This window comes from Simochromis diagramma, unplaced genomic scaffold (genome assembly GCF_900408965.1).
Source record: "Simochromis diagramma unplaced genomic scaffold, fSimDia1.1 OVJJ01000802.1, whole genome shotgun sequence".
NCBI lineage: Eukaryota > Metazoa > Chordata > Actinopteri > Cichliformes > Cichlidae > Simochromis > Simochromis diagramma.
This window is the reverse complement of record NW_024387492.1, coordinates 17,876,597-17,900,698: the sequence shown is the minus strand read 5'-3', so window position 1 is coordinate 17,900,698 and position 24,102 is coordinate 17,876,597. Positions and strand designations below refer to the sequence as shown.

At 38.2% G+C, this 24,102-nt stretch overlaps 1 protein-coding gene and 1 long non-coding RNA gene across 4 annotated transcripts in view; one reads left to right on the top strand and one right to left on the bottom strand.

Annotated features, from left to right (window-relative positions):
* Positions 1-221: 221 nt before the first annotated feature.
* Positions 222-6,387, bottom strand: LOC120725339. Of its 2 annotated transcripts, XR_005694098.1 has the most exons (5): positions 6,284-6,368; positions 2,280-2,354; positions 1,693-1,819; positions 1,416-1,556; positions 222-1,149 (listed from the first exon to the last, which is right to left on the bottom strand). It is a non-coding gene; the product is annotated as an uncharacterized LOC120725339 (long non-coding RNA). The 2 variants fall into 2 exon arrangements; XR_005694097.1 differs by lacking the exon at positions 2,280-2,354 and having other exon boundaries at positions 6,284-6,387.
* Positions 6,388-16,262: 9,875 nt separating this feature from the next.
* Positions 16,263-24,102, top strand: part of scara5 (scavenger receptor class A, member 5 (putative)) — a 112,509-nt gene continuing 104,669 nt past the window's right edge. Inside the window, exons 1-2 of one of the 2 annotated variants that reach the window (XM_040017331.1) lie at positions 16,263-16,333; positions 16,788-16,842. The gene's annotated coding sequence lies outside the window, so the exon portion shown is untranslated. Of the gene's footprint in view, positions 16,334-16,787; positions 16,843-20,825; positions 21,117-24,102 lie in introns of those variants that run through there. The other variant, XM_040017330.1, reaches the window with a different exon arrangement.

Here is a 24,102-nt window from a genome sequence, read left to right as displayed (position 1 = left end):
AGATTTTTAGGAGGAACATGGATATTAACAGCAGGCTGCAGCTGTAAAAACAGAAATTCCTTACTATGTTTACACCATAGTAGTCTTTACCAAAAAGAGAAATGATTAACAAAAACACTTTAAATTCAGTGCACCAAACAACAAAGAGATGGTCAGAAGTAGGAAACTTGTGCAGTCTTAGCGATGCCTACAATACACATTTAAAGGAGGCAATCTCAAAGTGGCAGTCGCTTGAAACAGATTTAATGAAACTGCATCATCACAATCAAATCCAGACAAACTGACAGTTCACTTCAAAAAACAATGAACTTGAAAGGAAACAGCAGCACACCAACATCTGGTTTGTGAAAAGCAATTTTAGTCAGAGAGAAAAGCAAACAACATGACAAAGTTTTACAGCTTTGACTCAGCTCTTCTGATCAGACGTGTGAAATGTTTAACCTTTCCACCCAGGAAATACTGAGGATAAGCAGTATCTGTTATTAAAATACAATCTGTTCCTATTTTGAGAGCAAGCTACCTATTACAATACTAGTAGGATGAAAATGTGTGTAGGATTTGATATTTGTCACGGGGTCAAGAAGGTAAGTAAAAAATCTCTCATAAATCCACTTAAATTTCCTGAAAAATTTCCTGCAGTCAAAAACACAAATTTAAACCAACAAACTCAGCAGAATGCATCCCCTGGGAAAATCGGTGAGCAGATTATTTCATTTTGGCTTTAAATGATCTGCTGATTGGCTTATATCCTAAACCTCTACACATACTGCGACTGCATATTTGGTCCATAAAAACTTTTTGTTCGTATGTTTTATAATGCCATGGTTGGCAAACCCAGTGCAGGGACAGAAAAAACACGGAGATTAATGGACAGTAGGATCAGAAAAAGCCACTCAGACAGAAACTAATCTCATCCATCTGCACAGGTCAGATTTCACACCGGAAATGGGTTTCCTTCTCTCTTCATTCCTCATCGATCCTTCTTTCTATTCACTTCTTGTTATTTCCATCAATTCCACCTTTCTGTCTCCTTCACGTGGATGAATGGATGGTTGGGAAATTCAAAGAAATAACAAAAAGTCAGCCATGGTTCTGTTTTTTTCTTTGGCTTTCTGAAGATTTTCACTGTGATTCATGGAGAAAGAAACTCTGGAGAGTATATAAGAAAGCAAATAAAACAAAAATTAGGAACTATTTTCAGGAATTAAAATGGTAATACTCTTAAATTCTTTTTTTTTCTTTGAACAAACTTAAATTTATGACTTAGTTTTAATTAAAATGAATCCTGCACCATTGTTTCTATGCATAATTGTTGCATTCCAACAAATATGCCCTTATCAATGCAACTTTATGACTTTTTTATTACATATATAGTTCAGCCGTGAACTGAAGATGAAGTCATTTGGCAGGCTCACCAGAGCAGATGTCACTAAGTTCACTGATTTCTTCCTGAACTTTGAGAAGAAGGAGGTCCTGCAAAATTTCCTGCTGCTGCTTCTCATCCTCCACCCCAAGAAGCTTCAGCTGATAGTGCTTTAGTCTCAGCAGCACACGGCCTGCAGATTTTAACAGGATCCCAGTGATTTGTTCCAGTATATAAAAAGAGATTCAAAATAATGCGAGGAAAGCTAATAATGACTTGGCCTGTAAAATTCCTGCCACTGAAGCAGGAATTCCATGCATGTGTTGTACCTGTTATGTCATGTTTGATTACGGCTTTGTGGAGTAGGGTCATCTTAGTCGGATACTGTTCCTGAATCCACTCCAGCACTTCTTCCACTGACCATGATGATGGCCCCTTTGATAGTCCCATCACCCTCTGATCAATAAAACATAAGAAGAGAAATTAAGAGAAGTGCAGAAAAAGTAAATGTTTAGCTTTTTGTCTTACAGTACAAAATAATTCACTGTACCAAATGCAGTTAAATTCAGTCTTCACACTGAAGAAAGAGACAAATGCATGCTTGATGTTACAGCAACATCTCTGTCTGGCACTAACCTTTACCAATTTGTGAGGCAACATTTGGTCTCCATTACATTACAGATTGGATTTTATATTTGTATTTTATATTTATTTACGTTTATATACGCTACCCAGTTCTCAAGTTATCTTGTTCTTGTTCTTGTTGTTGTGGTATCAATTTGAAAATCTTACATAACCTCATTCTCGAGTTCACAAACTTGGGTGTCCACACCGCCCACCTGCTTGGCAGGGCAATGACAATACCCTATCAACCTTTTATGGCTGAGTGGCAAAAAATCTTAAAAACAGAGTTTACCTTAAAATATGATGTGGTGAGGGCTCATGTACGTGGATTTGTTTGTCACAATAGGCTGCAAATGTTCACACACGACTGAGAATGAAAGAAATGAGGGGATTTTCTTAAAATTGTGTGGGCCCCTAGACACACTGGTGACACATAATTACTCTAAAAAAATGAAAATGGATTTGACATGTCTCCTTTAAAAGCAGAAAATAAGCTCAGCAAGTCAGCTGCCATCACTGAGAACATGCAGACAACCATTAACAACAGCTCAATGAAGTTTTGCTCCTGGCACATTAGCTGAGGACATTTTTGTCTGCAGTAGACCTTCAAATGTGAGAAAATGTTATTTTCTCTTGATATTTGACGCTCTGGATCACCTACTGGCTTCACATAAGCCTATTTTCCGGTGATTAATTCAACAACCCCCTGAACATGATGACAAATAGTTTTGAATGGCCGATGGATTCTTGTACTGCAAGGTGAAATCAACCGAGTATGACACTAAGAGGTCAAAAAAAGTTGTGCACTTTTCAAAAAGCTGCCTTCTGTTCATTTGGCTTTTTTCCTAGCCATATCCTCCTGGGCTGCAATGTAATAGGGCAAAAATTGCTAAACAGTTGATGTGACCTTTTCAGCAGGCCAGTCTAGTTATTAGGTTGTAAATATAGGAATGTAATTTCCTGAGTTAATTAAGGGGGATGCGTGATTGGCTGAGGCGGTAACGAGATCCCAGTGGAGTAATTGACATACAGAGAGTGACCGAGGTAAAAAGACAGCAAAGTTCCCTTCAGCGCCAGAGTGAGCTGGGAGTAAAGAAATCTAACTGAGGACAATAATGTGGGTTTTATGCCTGAAGACAGCAGTTCTTAAGCCACACAGCTCCTGAATTGGGCCCCAGTGGTTAGATTTTATAGTGGCATAAAATGACTGTATATACAGCTTGTCTTATTTGCTCTGAACCATTTCATTTAGTTTCATACCGCCAAGTTACAGCTAAACCAGGACCTGTAAACAAAAGCAATATGCAGTGACAAGCAAGGTGGAAAATTGGATTTTTGTAAATTACTGATTGTGTGCAAGACTTTTTTTCTCTCTCTCTAGCTGACCAGATATTTTTTATTATTCAGCTCCCGGCTTTTGCATCTAGTATCACCATTTCATTGAGCTTCAGTTTAACATTGTTAAACAATGTGGACAGTATGGCTCAATCCAAGGTCCAGATCAACATCTCATGCGCTGTGTCAGGTGTCTGCTGTTTTAAGAATATAAGATTCATACACGGATTATCTACTATAAATACTTTTATAGACCTGTCATGTCTTCTTTTGTCCTGCACTTGTTCAGTTTTCACAAGGTTTTTGCAAGATTTTTTAAGGATTGCACACCATGCTGAGACATGCCAAGTTTTTGGAAATTACATAATGATGAAGGAGACTTTTTATACGGACTCACTGTTCATCCTTTGATTTAGGTGTCTGAATTATTCATAAGTCAGAGTTCAGCAGCTTAACAAAGAAAAAACATTCTTCTGAAATGAGGTACAAAAGCAGCCAATGTCCAAAGAAAACTTTGAAAGACTTGAGAACTGTATCCTGGAGAACTGCTGCACAATATTACAAGAATGTCTGGCTCCTTTAAAAGAAAACTGTAAAAAAATGAGAGACAAGTCAGGACTTTTGCACAGTCGTGTATAGCCAGAATTTAAAGGCGCACAAACAACAGCCTCTCTGCCATCTGACATATTATCAGTGTCACCTTATCAAACACTTTCACACAATCTAACATATACTCCTGCTGCCTCTGGTTCAGACTTTTTTAAAGTAGGTCAAGATTCTCTCCAAAGGATTTGTTTGATTTCCAAGTGCCTCTTTAGCTCACTATGCCCCATATTAGCAATACCCAACTTCTCCCAACAGCCAGTTTACTCAGGCGCAGCGCTGATTGTAGATCATGTGCACTGGTAGTTAATTATAGTTTGCTCCAGACAAAAAAAACTGAATCACTTTCACCCTTATTAACCTTCTCAGTTTCATTTGAGGCCTTTGATGTGTCATGCTGTCATAATTCCCATTGTTGAGGAACTTCACAGATGGACTGAAGTTTCCTTTGACCATCTGAGGTTTTTTAGTATTTCTTAGGGGAAATGAGTGTGTATGAAATACAGAACGACTAAATATTAGATTAAAAATTACAAATTGCAATCATAATGTAACATCACTGGACTCACAGATTTAGTTGTTTAACTAACACCCATGAAAATCCTAAACTCTGTAAAACTCCCATTAGTACCCTGCTATGTGACAGCTTAGCTTTGAGCAGTGCAAGTGAGGTTTGCTCTCTAGCTGTATGCCCTCACTGATCTGCGAACACAAGCCTGTGTGCCGAACTCAGCTCAGGTGAAGCTAGTTCTCATGTAGCCTCGGTTTGTTAGCTTTTCAGACAGTACTGAATGGTCTTGTTACTCGGTAAGTTAGTCAGCACTTTGGTCAACCTGTGTTGTTTTTAAATGTCCTCATAAATAAATAGATTGAATTGATTGATAGATCATCGCCTATTTGATGTCCATAGTCCATATTAGTGTTAATAGTTGTTTTACGTTTTGTTATGGTGTAACATGTACAGGAGTCCTAGACGTTTTGTTTGTTTTATACTGTAATAGTCATACTGCAATAATTACACTGACATTATTAAAGCGAAACAATTTTAATTGCATGAGTTTACAGCTAATGTAGTCTACAGCATAACATGTGGGGAGAATAATCAAGCATATTGTTTTGTGTTGTACTATTTCACATGCATCATGTTAACTCAGCGTATACTCTATACATCCAGACTCACTCTATCAATCCTCCAAAGAAAATATTTTTCCAGCCTAATTCTATAGCTTTAACTCACTGCAATTAGTGCATGTTTAATTTCCTCACTCTGTCTTGAGTGTTGATATCTTCCCAACCCACAATGGCATGCAGGAGATCTTGAACTGTAAATTGATGGACGACTATTATCTATATCTTTAGTTATTTTTTGGTGTCTGGAAATTGGTTTAATATATAACAGGATTTCATAATATATCAGAGTTGATCTTAAATTTTAGACAGACAATCAAAACCACTTTACATTCAACATACTAATGGTCAGAAAACGATTGCCTATTAGTATCTATATGCATACATTATGTTTCTCTGTATTTCTTCTTGGAAAGAGAGCCTGCAGATTTATGCCAGACCTATGATATTATGATCAAATACAGCAAGGAATAAAGAAAACGTCAATGGTCAAACACACATACACAAGCTGCAGGCTGCAGCATCCTTCATGCATTGTAAATATAATCCTACCACCTTGTGGTGTCTTGCAGAAGTACATCTTCTCCTGAACAAGCTTTAAAGTTTGTTTTAGGAAGAAATAAGTGGTCCAACTTTTCCATAACCTAGTTCACAGAGATTTCAGCTCTCTAATCCGCAGCTTTGCTCCATTTACATTATGCAATGCAGCCGTTTCGGTTCTTTATTCAAACAGTTGGCGCTTTATTGTGTGTTTTCTTTCAGCAAATGGTAAAGCATGCCCTAAAAACGCACTGAGAGTTTTGCACAGCATTGCACAGATTCATTATGCATCACCTTGCCAAAAAATATTTACCGCTGCAGTTTTTCTCAGCTGTGTTAAAGCTCAGCAGAATACGCAGACTGGTTACAGTGTTAAAATTTTTACTTGTTTTAGGCGCCTTTTCTTGTTGACAGGCTGATGCCGAATTAAAGCAGTGTACCTAAAGGTTATGTACTAATTTGTACCAGCTTGGTATGTATGTCTGAATTTAAGAGACCTCAATTAAGCGTATATGAATATTTTGAGTAGAATTTGGGCTGTTGTACAGGACTGAGCCCAACCCATCGATAACAACTGTCTTTCAACAACGTCAAATAGCTACAACAATACTGTAGGTAAGCCGCTATAACACTTGGTTATCTACACAAACTTTATGTAGGTGTTTAGTTCAGTAGGAAGTTGATATTTACCTGCAGCCCGCTCCCGTTCGTAACGTTTAAATGGCGGCCCTATTCGTACCTTTACTGAAGTGTTACAGTAGGTAAGTTCATTTCACAGGCCCCGCCCATTACCCCAGCCACGTGATGCATTCAGGTGCCGTGGTAACATGTGTTTGGCACATAATGCTGCATACTATTAATGAAGTCTGTAGTATTTCCAGGTACACTGGTATCTGTGTATTAAAAAGAAAACATGTATACCTAGCCCATTTATTTATTTATATTATGTACCGGTATGGAGTTAATATGGTTCACAGACAATTAGCTGTGAGGCCACCTGTCCTGCAAATCCATATTTGTTAACTTAATCCACTGCACAGAAGTGTATTCATCTATTTGCAGAATATAATTTAATAGTGATAGTATAAAAACTACATTGCGGTGGAGGAAAGGACAAAAGAGGGCCTCATAAGCAGTCTGAGATCCAGGTCTTAGATTTTTGAGTGTACAAGGTGCTCCAAATTTTCGCAAATTACCGCACAGTAACTGTCATTAAAATTCATCTTAATCTAGAAATAAAGATGTATACAGCTGCAGTTTGTGGCTGCACATTTTGGTATGTAAAATGTGCTTAACATGACATTCTTTACCTAACTGATGAGTTCCCCCGACCTTCCCCTATTTATCCAAATACTCCTTTTTTATTTATAGAACTATTATTATTATTATTATTTTATATACATAATTAAGCTTGTTATATTATACTCTAAGAAATTACAAAAAATAATTATGTTTTATTACCTGCTTCCAACAGATGGCGCTCGTCTACAGGAGGTGGGAGTCATCTTCAGCTCGGAGCTTCCCAACTTTAGGTGGAGCAGCCTGGTGGTCACATGACGTTGTTACGGGTATATTACTAATTTGAGTGTAGGTTATTTTATTAGTTTGCTCTGCTCTATAGATCTGCTAACTCTTTTCATATCACTGGCAGAGGCTGGGCAATTTCGCCATTACTTTTTTGTAGCTTTAATGATACTCTAAATGAAGAAAATTTCACTTGAATCTGCATCTGGCTCATCTGTCATTCCCTTGAAAAGGGACGTTATGTAACATGTATATACAGAGGATCCCTAGTATGACGCACATGATTGTATAATTAGTGTGATAATAAGTTAATGCCATTTCTCCCTTACCTGTAGAACTAACTAACTATGACTTTTCGACGTTGCATGTGTTAAATTTTTATTGCTATTAGGTTGAATGACAGTTTAATTGCTGCATACAATTAATTAGAGTGCAGTGCCACAAACGGGCAGGAAACCCACACATAAAGGAACTCATCCATCAGAAAATCGTTGCTTTGTGTTTCTGCTGTTATGGAAGTATCTCTGCTTTTAATTTGCCCACAAAAATGGGCTTATGTTTCACGCAGTTGGCTGAACAATGGCATGGGATGTTTGCCTACTATGATGCTCTCAAGGGCTCCAAGTTCAGACTTTGTCAAATAAAATAAGCTGTGAGCTTTTATTTCCATTAATAAATACCATAGGGGATGTTTCTGTTCATAGTGTTTTGTGTTTAATTGTAAAATGAGTGGAAGGATGTGAAAAATAAATTATGTTTCAGTCAAAAACTTCGGGCGAGCTTTTGTATTTAAGTAACAAACAAAGTATTTCTTTGTTGCTCAGATGAGAACAAAGTAAAGATGTTTGGCCATAATCCACAGCACCATGTTTTGGTGAAAACCAAACACAGCATGTCAGCATAACTGTCAAGCACAGTGATGGAGGGACGATGTTTAGGCTTGTTTTGCAACAACAGGACCTTGGTACCTTTAAGACATTGAGTTAACCATGAACTCAAAGCTTGGCTTAAAATGGTTCATGCAACAGGAAAATGACTTATTATTTTAACATCTTCTGATAATGCGTGGAATTCGGAATTCTATGTTAATGGGAAAAAAAATCCAAGAATTGCAGTCAAACACTTGGAGAGTAACCCCACCAAAACAGCTTTGGGAAATATATGACTAATCCTAAAACCAAAACTGTCATTCATTGAGCTTCTTTCTTTATTGAAAGCACCACTGAGTTGTTAGTAAAGTGCATTGTACCCCTTACAGGACTGCTCTATAACAATTTTCACAATATAATTTGTGCTGCATGTTATAGCACCATAGCCAGCCAACCGAACATCTGAAAATACTGTTAAGCAAGCAACACGCATAACAGGAAATCTCCTATATCTCCTATATCCTATATATAGAGAGAAACTATGCCTCCCTATTTTTCCATACAAAAACATTCTGAACTCATTACTAATTGTGTCAAACTTTTATTACATGACAGCATTATCATTTTTTGTTTTTATAAAAGTCATGCTCACAAACAACCAAAGAAAATGTGAGTTACAAAAATGTTATTGCACTTTTGTAATATCCAACAACATCATTACTGAACATAAAAAAGTCCCATATTTGGATACTCATGTTTGTACAGAGCAGAGTTTTGCAACTCAGTCAACATCAAAGGTTACAGTACCACAACACAACAGGTTGCACTCCACCAAATAGTACGAAGTAAACACAACACGCCGTGTTATTACTTCAGTAAATGAGACATCCCATGATTATTCTGAAAATAAATAAATATGGACTTTAGTTTGCACTTAGTCTTGGGATATGGTATCAGAGTTTTTATTGAAGTCCCAAATCCCAATAAAATGTATTGACCTTTTTAATGCATTACGGGATTCCAGTATTGCAGTTTCCAACATCACTCAATTTTGGGAGGAGAATGCTGAAGAGGATGAGGAGGGGAGTATTATAATATTGTCCGGCTCCTAGTTGGCTCAGAAACTGCTCACAGGGTGGTTTGTAAATTATTTGTAGAGATACCTGGCTGTCTCAAGCAAACATCTCAGTCACTGTGTGGAAAGATTCTACAGGAAACCTGGTATCTGCAATTGTAAATGCATGTAATGCATCAGTAAATCTTGACATACATGGTGGAGACAACCCACATGAATTTTTCAGCTTTGCAAGTTTGAAGAGTAGGAACCAGCTGTCGGGTCCGTGGCTGTCTTTTTTTTCCCCTTTTCTCTCCATGTCACTCTAATTAGTCAGAGGCATGCGAAATTTCAACAGGATTAGGATTGCTTCCTAAATGTATGCCTGTTTTTTACATTATGGATGAAGGTGAGAATTTGCTCTTGAGTACACATTCACATGTAATTAATCAATAATTGAATAATGTCGTAATGGTGGCAACAGTCTGTTGGAGCTCTTTACAAAAAATTTACAGGGAAGCTCATTAGATCAACATTCAACATAATGTTTAAATAATCTGACAACAGTAAAAAAAAAAAAAGAAAAAAGATGCAAACATAACCTAGGTCAAATTCAAATTCAGATTTTATTTGTCACATACACCATCATACACAGTATGACATACAGTGAAATGCTTGTTGCTGTGCAATGCCCAACCATAAAACTACAGTAAAAATTTACAAAAAAACGGCAATAATAGTTACATAATAGATTTTAAAAAATGAACATCAAAGAAAGGTCTAAAAGATATAAGGAATAAATTAAGAATTTAGCCTAAGAAGTAAAGTCTGGACTAAGAATTAGAGTTAAATTTTAAAATAAAGTGTGCAAATAAACAGTGTGCAAAGGTCAAGACAGAAAGTTGTTTTCCCGTTTACTTCTATACTATAGGAATAAAGTCTTTTTTAGAACTACAGCTATCGCCATCTGGTGGCCTTCAGATAGAATAGAGCACATTTCTAAGTTTTGCCAACCTTCCTGCTTATCCATGGTTTGTGTGTTTCTCATATAGCAAAATAAGTATATGGCTTGTCAAGTAGCCATACCTGTTCTCAGCGGAAAGGGTGGAGTGCCCACTCCGGGTCGGGGATATTTCCGCCCAATGGGGAGTTTATCTGTGTTGTCGCAGAGTGTTTCAACGATTGGGGCGCTATGCAGCCTGACCGGTCTGTGGTGAGAGGCTGAGTGAAAGCAACTCTCAATTTACCGGTCGATCTAGTCCTACCTCACCTATGGCCACGAGCTTGCCGAGAGAGATCGCGGAACAAGCGGCAGAAATGAGCTTCCTCCGAAGGGTGGCTGGCCTCTCCCTTAGAGATAGGGTGAGAAGTTCGGCCACCGGGAGGGGCTCAGAGTAGAGCAGCTGCTGCTCCACACGAAAGGAGCCAGCTGAGGTGGTTCGGGCATCTGACAAGGATGCCCCCTGGGCGCCTCCTGGGTGAGGTGTTCCAGGCATGTCCCACCGGGAGGAGGCCCCGGGGCAGACCCAGGACACGCTGGAGAGATTATATCTCTCGGCTGGCCTGGGAACGCCTTGGTATTCCCCCGGATAAGCTGGAGGAGGTGGCTGGGGAGAGGGAGGTCTGGGCCTCTTTGCTTAGGCTGCTGCCCCCGCGACCCGGCCCCGGATAAAGCGGATGAAGATGGATGGATGGACATTGCAAGTAAATTGTATAAATTAGCATTAATAGCTTGACAGTGCAGTTGCAGTTTTCATCAGTTAACAAAAAAAGTATTGTTACCTCCAAATGTTTCCATTAGACAGACCATGTTTATTTTAGAAACAATGCTCAGATCAAGCAGACTCTTTCTTTATTAGGTGTTAATAGTGTAAGGGCTCAGTTCTATGCTTTTAATCATTTAATCATCATTATTATCAGCTTCATTTACCACTGTCTTGCTTTTTCCTTTTCCTCTTTTTTTCACTCCCAGAAGGACAACTCCTCTTCATTTTTGCTGAGTGGTTTTTGGTTTTCTTGGACTAACAGCTTGCTTGATGGGACCAAACCACTTCTGATATGTTCTACCTTAGTATTTAAAATTGAAAAACACTGAATTACATTTTTATTTTATAGCAATCTTCCCTGGGTAATTTCCTGTTTACTTGCACTATTGTCATATAGAAGAGGAGGATTCAAAACCTGGACTGGATTTTCCAACAACTAATTTACCATGATTTCCAAAGAAGGAAGCAACACACAAATGATGTTGCTCCTCTCTGTGCTGAACTTATTAACATTGTGTGTCTCTAATGAACTGGATCTATGAATTATGTGCAGTGATATTTAATTCTATTGCATGCCATGGATCATGCACATCCAATGGGACTCATGGGATTAAGTCTTTAGCTGTGCCCATATTCTTCTACTTTGTGGATTTTTAGTTTTCCTTAAACAGACCCAGTGATTTTATCCTTATTGTTTTATCTGGGACTGTTTGCAGACATCTCAGAGAGGGGAGACACCAGCATCTGGACAGAGACTCAAACCAGCAACCTGCAGGTCCCTGCTTGGTTGCTCCAGTTTTCTCCTCACTCATGTTGCCCACCAGTGATTTCTAGCTGCCCACCCACACAGCAGGCTAGAATATGCGCTGAGCCTCAGCACCCAATACTTGGACATGTTTTCTTTATTAAATAATTAACCAGACCCCAAAAAGTAAACAGCTGTAATTGCTAGGCAATGGGAGCAACATTTGGTGATGCAGCACCTGACATTCCTGACCATGTGGGCGGAGCATGCATGGAATGGAATGTTTAGTAGAACTGTGCAACACAAGCACTTAGTTACAGCATGTTTCATTGTATCCAGACACAGCTAGAGACACATCTACAGCAGCATCTCTGTGCAGGACAAACGACAGTTGACGAAAAAAACTTCGAAAACTTCACTTCACTCCTCTACAATACGTTGGTTCCTTTGTTTAAAAGGCCAAAATGAATCAAGGGAGAACGAGAAGAGGATCAGCGAGTGCTTCACCATACAAAACTGTCATGATCCTGGGTCCTTTTGACCCAGCGTTTTGTGTTTTCTCTTCGCGATTTTGGTTCTGTTCTCTAATTGGTGTTTACCCTGTTCCCCCCCGTGTGTTCCTGTTTTATTGTGAAGGTCTGCGTCTTATGTGAGTGTTTTCAGTTTGCCTCCCTGGTCTCGTCATGTTAATCACTCCCAGCTGTGTCTCCCACCTGTGTGTAATCTCCCTGTGTTCTCTGAGTGTATTTAAGTTGTATTTTCTGTCTTGGTAATCGCTGGTTCGTCTGTGTCGTTTCCCCTCGCTCTCCCTGTATGTATTTCTCCGGACCTCCCTGCATCCTCATTCTGGTTTGTCTTATTAGTTTACCCAGTTTAGGTTTCCGGTTTCATGTTTTGTCGCCACCGCTGTTTGTACTCACACCCCTGTAAATAAACATTCATCTGCACCAGAGCTGCCGCATTTTGGGTCCTATTTCATATTCCACACGGCTTGCCCCGGCAAACCGTGACAAAAACAGTACAGCTGATTAACCTGCAAGAAGAATTTCAAATGATACAGGCTGAAAATGTCAAATTAAAAGAAGAGGCAGAAAAATCAAGAGGAGAAGCTAAAAATTCAAAGTTTGAAACTGAAGTAGTATTGCAGGAATTACTGCATGTGGGTCTCAAACTTAAAGGAGAGAAAATGGGAAAACAACAGGCAGAAAACGAGAATGAAAACATGAAGAAAGAACTGTTGGAAGCTCAAAAAGCATTGGAGGAAGAGAAAAGCACAGCACAAGAGGCCAAAAATAAATATCAAACTGCAAAGAAGGAGGCAGGAAATGTGATACAGGAATTACAGGAGGTGCAGGAAGCTTTTGAAGAGGAAAAAAGGAAAATGCAGTTGGCAACACAAGAAGCTGCAAATGTAATGGCTGAAGCTGAAAAACTAAGGAAGGAATTACTGCATGTAAAGCAACAACTTGAAGAGGAGAAAAAACGTAAACACGAGGCAGAAAATGAGATTGAAAATACGAAGAAAGAATTGTTGGAAGCTCAAAAAGTGTTGGAGGAAGAGAAAATGAAAATACAGGAAGCAAAGAAAGAAATGGAAGATACAAAGACTTACACTCAAAACATGAAGAAGGAACTGATGAAAGTGCAAGAAGAACTTGCAGAAGAGAAAATTGAGGTGAAGGTATTCAAGAAAGAAATGACCGGCTCTGCGGTGACCAAGAAAGACTGCAAAGACGCACTTAAAGAAATACGAAAGCACAAAAAGGAAGCTAAAGAGCTCCTCAAACAGAAAGTGAAACTGGCCAAACAGCAGCTGAAAGAAAAATTTAAAGATGCAGAGGAGCAGCTCAACAAAACCTTAAAAGAACTGAAGGCAAAAGAAAAAGAAAAGAAAGCCGAGGACAGGAGGGGATTCTGGAGCAGACTGCTGAGAAAGAACTGACCCAGCAGCATCAAGTTTGAGGAGATCAATAGTTTCTTCCTCCTCTCTCCACCTTTCTTTCACCCCATCCTTCTTCTTGGGACGTTTGTTTGTTTTTTAAAAGCTCTAATCTAAATACATGTACTGAAATACACAAATAAAATTCCCATAACTTGACCTCATGTTGCCTGCTTCTTTTCTTGTGTGTCTGTAAAACAGTAACACACTTTCTGCTCTGTGTGTCTTTAACTGTAAATAAATGTTTTCATTTTAAAATGCAGTGCAAAAAACTTCTGCTCTAAATCTTTTTGTTTAGCAAAAAGCTTTTTTTTTGCCTGTTGTGGAAGTTTTCCATTTAAATAAAGCCTGCAGACGAGCGGTGAGCGGTAGCTAACATTCTTTAATCAAAACACACAAAGAACAGACAACCAAGCTTGATGAAGTCCCTGCATGACCGCGGGGCAGACGGTCAGCAGAGTCTCCCTGAGCCTAGCATGGCTCTCAGTTAAATACCTTCTCCAGGAACAAAAGGCAGTACACAGCTGTTTCACACCTTAAGGTTCACACTCCCTTGCTACCTACCAGAGTCCTCGAAGAGACAAAAGATTCTTCCTGTGGAGTTGTCTGCTTCCCCCAACTTGTCTTACTGTATGAGTGTGAGACATGTTAAAATCCAGTGGCACCAAGGTATCATACAATAAAATAATGTGATTAATACATAAGTAAAAGAAATTCCTATACATGCCCCTTCCTGATTTCTTATGTTTTAAAATAATAAAAAATGAAAATTTCTACAAAATCTTTTAAACTGAAGTGATTCATTCTTCTGCTACTACTTATCTCTGGGAATGTTCAACCAAAACTTGGTCCTGATGTTAATCCAAGGTTTAACACTCCTGCTGATTTTAAATCTAGATCAGGTCTTGGTTATTCACCAGACATTATTGTTTTGTCTGAAACACAATAAAATCTTTATCTGGTGATAGTACTGGTATAATGGTTCCCCCACGAAATGACAAGGCTGACATTCTCAGTTGCTTTACTGAGCATTTTATAATGTCTGGTACACAAATTGAAAGTCTTTCTTATGAGCACTCCTGAGCTGCATTCTCTGATAATTTTATGGCTGGCCACTCCTTTAATTTTAACCCAAGCCCTAAAACATTTAGATACTAGAAAACCAACAGGCCCTGACAATTTGGAGATTTCCTTTCTAAAGCTAGCTGCTGATTTTATTGTCCACCAGTTACTTATCTTTTTAATCTTTCTTTGGATACAAATAAAATTCCAACCATATGGAAGTCTGCTTTTCTGTGAGGATCTGTAAGTTTTAAATAATTATTGGCCAGCTTCTACATTATCTGCTTTTGTTAAAGTTCTGGAAACTCTTTTTAGTGAACAGCTGAAAGATTTCCTGACTATAAATAAGATTTTAAGTGACTTTCATCAGGCTTGAGGAAAAATTACAGTACAACTACAGCAGCCTTAAAAGTGATAAATCATCTAATCGATTCAGTTGATAACAAGAAACACTGTGTAGCCCTTTTTATTGATCTAGCCAAGGCATTTAAAGCAAACACTTGTCAGTTCAGGGTTGTCTGAAAAAACTGTTTCAAAGTTATTTATCAGGCAGGTCTCAGTGTGTACAGGTAGGAGTCACTTCTAGCTTGCTTAATGTAACCAAAGGAGTGCCCCAGGGCTCTGTTCTTGGGCTGCTGTTCATTTTTATGCTGATGATATGGTGATGTACTCTTCTGCACACACTCCTAGCCAGGCTATCTGTCAGCTTTAATCAGCTTTCACAACAGTACAGCCTAACCTGTGGGATTTAAAACTTGTTTTGAATGCTGACAAAATTAAAACGATGATGTTCTAATAATAATAATAATAATAATAATAATAATAATAATAATAATAATAATAATAATAATAATAATAATTTATGGCTTAAATTGGCATTGAAACACTATTTGGCGACCTATCCTCTTTTGTGCACCAAGTTTAAAAGCACAAATAAATAGTAGTATGTTTACACAGGCCTATATGTAATTTTCTCTTTAAAAAAAATGTTTTCAGGTGTCCCAGTCAACCGGCTATTTCGAGCTGCAGCTGATCTCCGTGGAGAATGTAAACGGCGAGTTGGCAGGCGGGGAGTGCTGCGACGGCCCCCGGAGCTCCCAGGACCTGGGCTGCACTGAAGACGAGTGTGACACTTACTTTAAAGTGTGCCTGAAGGAATATCAGATGGAGGTGGCCACCACTGGCTCCTGCACGTTTAGAGCTGCATCTATGCAAGTTCTCGGTGGAAATTTTTTTTTGCCAACAATAAATCCAGTAAAATTGATGACGCTAACACGATTGTCATTCCCTTCCTGTTTGCTTGGCCGGTGAGTATTTCCTGCTCCAGTTACAGTGCATCTGGAAAATATTCACGGGGTTTCACTTGTTTCACATTTTGTCATGTTACAGCCTCACTCCAAAATGGGTTAAATTCATTTTCACCTCAAAATTCTACATACAATACATAATGACAGTGTGAAAAGTTTGCATGAAATTCTTCCAAATTTATGAAAAGCAAAACCCCAAAATTTAAGATGTATGTAAGTATTCATAGCATTTGCTTTGACAGTCAAAATTGAGTTTCCGCTGATAATTTGTTTTCAAATTACCTGTGGTAAATTCAGTTGATTGGACATGATTTGGAAAGGCACACACCTGTCTATATAAGGTCCCATAGTTGGGAGTGCATACCAGAGCACAAACCAATCCATGCTTTGTCCTGTCTGTAGACAGGACTGGCACATGAGAAATCAACCTAAAAAAAATCTGAAAATCTCAAGGAAATTGGTATGCCATAATGGGTATGTAGCCACTGTTACAATATCATAAAATATAATGTAAGGGAAAAAATTATTAAATAAAAGAATTTAAATGAGAAGACAGATCAATCTTGAATCTTCATTAACAGACCTCCTTTATATTTGACTATGTAAATGTTAGCAACATAGACATGTCATGAGTCTGCAGAGCTCCCAGATCCATGGGGAGTGTTACATGTTAAGGACCCAGATAAAGAGTCTGATTTTTTTTTTTTTTTAATTCTTAAACAGAGTGATTGTGTTGTTAAGCAAAAAGGAGTTGCTAAATGGGGCATGTTTATATAGCTGTTCATCCCAAATTTGAGTGATGGTGAAGGCTGTTGTGACTATATCATTAAATGGGCAACACTTCAACACTTCGTTCAGGAACACATGTATGCACTGAAATATTAAGTCCTAAATGTCATGTGACTGGTTGTTTTTCCTTTTCCTCAAGCGGACATACACTTTGACTGTAGAGGCCTGGGACTGGGACAACAACACACACAACAGTAAGTCAAAACTTCACATACATCCAATGCAGTTTCTATTGCAGTTTCTCAATAAGATTTGCTTATGACCAACACTAAAACATTCATCTGAGCTTGTCAGCCATGTCCACTCACTTATCTACATTTTTGGTTTAAAATGTGAAACGACCTCCAAACTGATGACCCATTCCTATGGCACAAATAGACACAAAAACCTTCTGTGAGATTTAATTTATAGAAACAGTTTCTAGAACCCAAACATTTTATTTAGTACGTCTTGATGCATTCTCAATCATCCAAGTGACGAAACGTTTCTCCCACAAAACACTACATCTAGATGAACAGAATCAACCTTTGGAGATTTTATTTAGTAAGACACATGGACAAAAAGAAAGGATCACAATGTTGATATTTATCTTTATTTTATAATAACCTACAGATTTGTTTGAGATGTTCTGCTGTGAGCTTCTGAGAAGTCATTTAAAAGCTTTGTCAAACAAAAAAGAAACACTAAAGAGGGTTTATTTACCTCTGTTATCGGTTATCTGCTATTCTGGATCACGATCATGTGGAAGTTAGTGAGGAAAAATAAACACCAGATACAGAGCATTAGAACAAAGAAGAGATTTTAAGGCGATGACAAAGGGAATGTATTCATAGTTACATATTTGTGTTCGGCAGATGCAATTATGGCTGGCAGGGAGAACTTTGTAACGAATGTTTGACTTATCCTGGATGTGTCCATGGAACTTGCAACATGCCCTGGCAGTGCAACTGTGAGATGAACTGGATAGGTCTGTTTTGCGACAGAGGTATGACTAAAAATTTCTTACATTTTAATCACTTCTCTGCCAAAACAGTATGGTCCCTGCTTATTCAGTACTCGTAGTAAAATAACAATGAAAAATAACCAGTAAGTCAGTTGATATCCACTAAAACAAAATGGAATGACTTCAGTATCATCCAATTCTCCAGTTTAAATGTAGATATAAGCATGTCTTCAGAGGAGAAAAGGGTAGGATAACTCAGGGAATACTATTACAAAAGTACAAAAGAAAGTTACAAATAACAATTCAACACTGTGATTGGCAGGCATTGCATCTTTTTTAAAGAAAAAAAGATTTCTGTGGGTATATCATGCAATTTGACCAGATTAAAGACCTTTAGAGAAAAAGGTTCCAGTTCTCCAGTTCATGCAAATGCATAGCGGTGGCATGCTTTACATCACTCCATCCAAGGCTTTGCACTGCACTTGATAGTTTAAGGTTTGGATACAGCTGCTCGGACATTGAAACCCATTCCATGAAGCTCTCTACGTATTGTTTTTGAGCTAATTTGATGGTTACATGAAGTTTAAGGGGCTATAGCAATTGACTGCAGAAAGTTAATGACCTCTGTGCACTAAGCATCTGCTGAACCCACTCTGTGATTTTACATAGCCTACAATTTCATTGTTGAGTTGCTGTCATTTTCAGTCGCTTCCACTTTGTTATATTTAATCCCCTTTTGTATTTCCTATTCTGCCCTTCCATTCTTGTCTCTTTGTTATCTGATGTGTTTGTGTCAAGAGTTCAGTTTGACCCCCTTTGACAGATTTTGTTTACACAATAACAATCAGCTGTCTCAGGTCATTTAACATGGTTGCATTTCCTGAATCACGATCACGTCTACAAGGCTGACATCCAGTTATTTGAGCAGATCAGTTGCAGAACTATGTTACTGACACAAATGGGTGCCAATCCATCAGTCAGTGGGTTTCATTAAAGCTCTTTATTTTTGCTCAAAACATTGCATTTAGTATGGAATGGGAATTTTGTTTTCTCTCTCTGCAGCTCCATTTAAAGATGCTGATCAGCTCCAAGTGCTCTAAACTCGTGTTAATTATTGAGATAATATTGGGATAAATAAGCATGTTTATACATGTTTTCGTGTTTTAGAGTTTGAATTCAATCTGGGAGAATAAGACTTCAGGAGGAGGAAAAGAGTGGCATTTTAAGATTGTCTCCTTCTTTCCTGTCTTAGACACATTTTAGAAATGCAATTAATATCAACTGTTTGGAAAGTATTTTCTATTGAAGAGTATTTTGTACTTACATGCTTTTTCCTTTCACTATTTCAGCAGCGGTTTCACCTGACTCAGCTTAAAATCTATAAATCAGCTCCAGACTGTGCAGCCAGCAGACCAAGTGACAAGTGAGCACATTGTGCTAGTTTAATCCTTTTTCCGTAGTCTCCCATGATTTCAAATCCTTTAAAATTTGTCTTTTAAATCCTTATAGCATCTCCATTAATTACACATATCTTATTCATGTATAAGCCAGATATTCACGTCTTTATTACACCTGGGAAGAAGTTAGTCTTATTGCTCATTCTTGAAGTGTACATAACTATTGCAGTGCACCTTTGCATGTGTTACCCCACACCTCTACACAGCAATTTAAATATAGCAATATAAGAGAACAATAAAGTGTATGAAGTGATTTATGATTGAGCAGAAGCTTTGTTTTCTTCAGGACTTTGATGGTTTTTTGAGTGTACATGTTTTTCTGAGGTTTCCATATATCATAATTTGAGTTTTTCTTAATAAGTGATCATTTGTTTTTTTCAGACCATCTTTTTAGTCTTGTCATTTCTTGTGTCGTGACCTGCAAAAGCTGTTGCAAATTCTCTCCATGACAAAGAATATATGTATCATCTGCAAATAAAAATGAACTTCGATATATCTGCTGCTCTGCATATATCATTTGCATATAAGATGAAGAGTCTGAATGTTGAGGAGTCCGTGCTCTCTAAATGCTTTTCACCCAGTCTAGCGCCACCCCTCTAATACGAGGTCTTTCCATTGTATCATTTAACATCTTGTCATCAAATGTGTCAGAGGTTGTTTTCAAGTTAAAAACTCCTGCTGCTTACTTTGTTTCATTGACACAATTTGTAACTTCTTTAAATAATTCAGTTAATGCCATGGATGTTGATCTGTTTGATCTAAATCCACAAATCCTGGTAAGATTTTGTTTAGTTATAAATGTATACAGTCTATTAAGTATTTTTGAATAATTGTGGCAGTAGAGAAACGGGTCTGTAATTTGTGAACAACAACATATAAGTGCTGTTACTGAATATATATAAAATAATTGCAGCATGATGTCTGACTTGCAGGTTCTATTTAAGTGATTTCTTGATTGAGAGCAGGTGTGCCAGTAATCAGGCCTGGGTGTTGCTAGAGAAATTGAATTCAGATTTCCAAAGATGGGATACGCCAGTTAATTTATGCTAAAATTATGGGTGTTGGGGTGGGGGGTCACTTTTCCACACAGGGCCATGTAGGTTTGGATTTTTTCCCCCTACTCCTACTTTTAGAAACTGCATTTTATGTTTACTTGTGTTATATTTCTCTAATATTTAAATTGTTTTGATGATCTGAAACATTTAAGTGTGACAAACATACAAAAAAATGGGAAATCAGGAAGTGAGCAAACACTTTTATTATCACTGCATTTGTTCATTCAGACATAAAATGTTTTATGTATTTAGTGTTGAAACGAGGCAACTCATCCATGGTGCTAACTTCTGTCTCCAAACCACTCAACATGAGTGGCTTGAGTTGTTTACAAAGTTATAGAGGCATGGCAGCAATGGTTTGGACATGTACAGAGGAGGTATAGTGAATAGCAGCTCCATATTCAGCATACAAAAGATGCTGAATATGGAGCTGCTAGTCAGGAGAAAAAGAGGTAGACTGCAGATATGAACGATGATGTAGTGAAGGGGGACATACAGAAGGCTGGTGTGCCAGATGAGGATGCAGGAGATGGAAGACAGAGGAGATGAAAGCAGGTGATTTGCTGTGGCGACCCCTAAAGGAAGCAACCAAAAGTGGGAGAAGATGGGACACAAACTCACTTTGTTTTATTACCTCCATCCAACAGAGGGCGCTCGTGTACAACAGGTGAGTGTCATCATCTTCACCTCGCAGCCTCTGTCCCAGCTGCTCGGCAACTTCAGCTGGAGTTTAGTGATGGTCACATGACGTTGTTATGGGTATATTACCCCAAAATGTCACAGTTTGCGCTCCACTACGGAGCTGCTGCCTGTCTCCGCAGCACTGACAGAGGCTGTGCATGTCCCTGTACTATTAGAAACTTTACCGATTACTTTTTGTTTTGTAGTTTTCATTATTCTTTGAGAGCTGAGCCACTGAAAAAAGGAAGCGAGAGCGTCAGGACGCAGAATTTTGAGGGCAATTATGAAAAACGCGGAGCAGTGAATTTTATTTCCCGTTGACAGCTGAAAAGGTGAGACAGGAGGACTCGTGCTGCTTCTCTCCTTCAGGATGTCGTACAGGCTTAGCATTATCTGAGAAAATATGTAACGAATTTTGACTTAAATATGCATCTGTCTGGTCTGTCATTCATTTGAAAAACGGTACCATGCAATGTGTACACATAGAGGATCCCTAGTATAAATCACATAAGTAGGCTCTCGGGAAATCTGCGTAAGAGTAACAGATTTACCAAGGCTTGGTAAGTTAATTAGTGCGTTCATAGGTTAATGACGTTTGTCCCTCATCTGTAAAACCACCAACTGAGCTGTTTCGACCTTTGTAGAGTTGCTGATTTATTGACATGTGTTCCACTTTTATTGCTATTAGACTATTAGGCTGAATTGCTGCATACAATTTATTGGAGCTCAGCGCTACACAAGGACAGGAAACCCACACTTAATGGAACTCATCCTCAGAAAATTGTTGCTTTGTGTTTCCGCGGTCATGGATGAAGTATCTCTGCTAATTAACCGAGAAAAATGGGTTAATGTTGCACACGGATGACTGAACAATGGCGTGGTGTGTTTGCCTTACTGTGACGCTTTCAAGGGATCCTCAGATTTTATGGAACAAACTGAGCTGTGACCTTTTGTTTTGATCACAAGGAATGTTTTTGATTGTAGTGATTTTTTTTTTATTGCATATTGAAAAGCAGTTTGACATTGGGTGTTATGTAATGTTTTGAAAATATATATTTATTCCAATTACACATGCACTCATTCATCTCTGTCGATGTACTTAGATTGTCAGGAGAGACCACACGCGTCGTGTCCCTCTGACCTCGCAGATGATCAGATTCTCTGCTGAGGGCAAATCTCACAGAGCGACAGTGCATGACAAGATAATTGCTTCCTCTTATGCTACTAGAATTGAGAGTGGTCCGCCTGCTGTGCTGAGTGAATTCCCATTCACTCTTTGTGCATTCATCTTCAGTGAAGTTGACCAGAGCAGATATTATAAGAGACACACAGAGAATCCTGGATTGAAATCTATGGAAAATCAGCAAAAATAAAGATGGTGGAAGAAATATAACTTCCACGGGTTCAAGTCAGTAAATGCTTTAAGTGGTGCTTATCATGTTATTTGAATGGTGATTCAATACAAATCACAAAACACTTGAAAAAAGGTAATTAATTAAACAGTAAAGATAATTTATGTGTTGTTTCAAAATAAATGTCCAAATAAATCCCCTGGCTGTTGCGGAGACAGTCATGTTGGCAAGGTAACTAGATTTGTTTCTATTACTTTTATCAGACCCAACAATTTGCTATTAACAGCAAAGCTTTTCTTTTTCTTTTCATTCAAACTGTGGCCAGTAGGCATGTAATTAGTGGTCTTTTTACATTTTGTTGCCAGGTGCATTATAGACCAAGAGCCAAAATATTAGACATACTATAGTGATTATGACAAAACAAATGTGCTTTGGAATCTGCCCTGCAACCAATCACTTAAGCAGGTTATGACACTACAAAGACATTTTTTTTTTGTATTGGTTGAAAGAACTTGCTGGATTTGAGTTCTTTTTTTTTTTAATGCAAAAGTGCTTGTCTAAAGTGGATTTACAAGATCTTTGTAGTTCAAAATGAAAAGCAGTATGATTATCCTGTGGGAATTAACATCTTTTTCCCCAATATATATCTACTTAAATGTAAGATGACTCCCAAAACAAGCCTTTTCACTCATAATTGTGGATGGTGTTAGGAGGATCAAGTCTGTGTATTGACTAGATGTGCCCCTGATCCCAATCTCATGGAGCAACAACATGGCATGACCTGGTTACTACTTGAATTTTCTCCTTTTGGGTTAGATCTGAGCCCTGCCTCAGCAGAATGTGCAACAGGAAGTAGACAGGATACCAATGTGCTTTGCTACTGTATTAATTCGCCAACAAGTACCCGCACTGTTCTCACATGGACATCAGGCATCAAACAGACTTTGCAATTTGGAGCTAACAACAGGAGGGCCGCGACAACGGCCATTTTTGACGTTAGGAAATTCTCACATAAATCTCTATTTAGGATTCTTTGATTGTGCTGTTTCTCTGCTCTAATGTCTCTGTAATTACCTTGTTTGTGTACCACCGAACTCTGAAAATTTGTCTTTTATATTACTATAATACACAAAATCTTTGTTGGTTTGCGTATACAAGAATGTCAGGAATCAACCAATCTAAACGGGCTAACAAGCATGTTTTAGGCCACTGTAGGTTCTCATCTATATCAGATATGATGTCATCACACTTTCTAGCAACCACCAATAAATGAACACCTTATGAAAGCATTGTAGCCTTTGAATTTCACAACACTAACATCTAATTTGTATCCACTGCAACGTGCATGTTTATATTATAGCATCATTTTGTTGCCTAGCAACCACATAATCAGCGATTAAAACACACACAGTAAACAAAACTGTAGTATGGGCATGTGTGTAGGTATCTCATTCATTTCATGCTTAAAATTCTCTAATATTCATGTGGTGTTTATTTTAATTTATTTTTTATGATCAAGTCCAGAAAAAACAAAGGTCCGTAGTTGCAGAGCTGGAGAGGTAAAACACTAACTGCTTGGCTTTCCCACCATCCTCTGTTGGCACTGAGCAATTAAAAGTGTTATATCCCACCAGACGCAGTGTAATTAGAAGATAACTCTCCCCACACGCACAAACACATGTATAGGAGTGTGGAGTTTTTAGTGGAGTCACCTAGCAACCCTAATGGCTTCTGCCTAGTCTTAGTCTAAATGTCAACCTGACCCCCTATCCTATCTTTAATGAGAGACTTGACTGAACGCTTTTTAATGACTTTCTCAAATACTCACAGATCTGCCACTAGGGTTTGTGGAAGTTTAAAACCCACGACTCCGTACTACAGCAGATTTCATTTTATCCCTCCGAGGTGTCTGACATAACCTCTCTATCCCTGTCTTATTTGTCCTGTGTTTCCTTTTATATTATTC